This window comes from Pteropus vampyrus, unplaced genomic scaffold (genome assembly GCF_000151845.1).
Source record: "Pteropus vampyrus isolate Shadow unplaced genomic scaffold, Pvam_2.0 Scaffold216, whole genome shotgun sequence".
Classification (NCBI taxonomy): Eukaryota; Metazoa; Chordata; class Mammalia; order Chiroptera; family Pteropodidae; genus Pteropus; species Pteropus vampyrus.
In genome coordinates, this window is record NW_011888997.1 from 2,137,427 (window position 1) to 2,139,212 (window position 1,786).

Sequence of the window (1,786 nt, forward strand, 5' to 3'; positions counted from 1 at the left end):
ATATAAAATTTAAAGTTAGTGACACTTGTTTGAGAAACAAGAAAAAGACCTAGGCGTAGCTCCTGAAAACAATCAGCAGTGCTTTGTAAGGAAGCAAGGCAACTCATTTCGGTAAGGAGAAATTAAACTCCTCAGACACGGATGGGATGACTACTTCTATTAGTGAAGACGACTTGGTGAAATTAAAGTGTGTTTAATGTCTTCAGCTTTATCAGAATCTGCCCTTATGTTCTCATCCCAATTTTTAGGATCTCAGATGTTTCTTCCATGTTCTGTTTTCCTTGATCATCTTCATATTGGGGATATTTTTAACCAATCAAACCTTTCACCACAGCCCAGATGTATATTCACACCTATGGTTACCTATCCCTCCAAATGAAGTAAATGACTAAAAGTATGACTCATAGTTCCATCTATTTTGTGAATTTCTCTTCACAATTGTCTTTCATAGCACTCTGGAGAGGAGCTATACTGTTGTAATGGTCTACTCCAACTTTTAATTTTAGTGTATAAACATTTCTCCTTTTGGACATCTATCTTATTAGGTCATGTAAGATATGGCCTGTTCACCAGATATAATTAACATTATGCTATAAATAAAGTAGATCAGCATGACATTCTGTGGAATTTAAGACAATCAAAGATCCCTGTGGACCATATTTTGATAGAGAGGAAGAGAGTTCATAGAGTCATAGGGGTAAGACAGTAAATTGTACTGCAGTCTTTGGCATGTAAAAGTAATGCATTTTATCATCCCAATTGATGAAGATTTTAAATAATAAGTTTGTTCCATCATTGGTTGCATGTCAACTGTCAATCCCAGGGAATTAGGAATGTGGGGGAAAGTAGTATGATATCGGGGGGAAAAGTCAGCCAGTACAAGGAAGTCAGTTATGATATCATCCACAGCTTTGTGACAACCTGATTTCTTAGCCTCACAAGATACATTTAAAGAGATTACAATTGCACTGTATTTCTAACAAACAAACAAACAAAAAACTTAGAGGAGAGAACAATTTATCTACCTCTTTTTGTTTTCAAATGGTCCAAAGTTTGACTCCAAAGAACATCACAATTCTGCATTTCTGAGTTGTATATTTGTGTGCCAAATGACTCCTACAGTGTCTTGTACCTCAGTGGCAACAGGAAGGACACAGGAAAGGAGGAAAAAATTTATATTGGTCAGGGGTGAGGCAAGGTACTGTCAGCTCAACCACTAAACACCACAAGCGTTTGGGAGCAGTAACTATTGTGTCTCTTTGCAGCGACAACAACGTTAGCAGCAGTTACTTTCCATCAATAAGGCTGTTCTGGCCAAGACAAGAGACCAAGACAAGCATGCTGAGCTCTTACTTACAGTTCATGAACTGAATCTTGTATATCAATAGTTAACTGGAAAGTTTTGACATCCAACTTGCTAAAGGATAAAAACATTCCCCCATTTGTCCTCATAGTTTTATTTTATTTATTTATTTATTTTATTTTTGGTTTAATGGCAATAAATGGAAACATCACTCTCACATTTCTCAAGTCAGACAACTAAGTCATGTTGACTTGCAGCATATGTCCAATTAAACATCAAGACCTGGTGTTTCTTAACTATTTCTGAAATAAATCCATTTTTCTTTCCCTTCCCTGTCACTATCTTTACCTGCAATGTATTATCACCAAGAGCCTCCTAATTTATCTGTCCACTTCCATACTTTAAATGCTTCTGTATGTTTTTAGAACAATACTAGTTATTTTTTTGAGAAGGAAGAAAATCACAGTACAATATTTATACTTT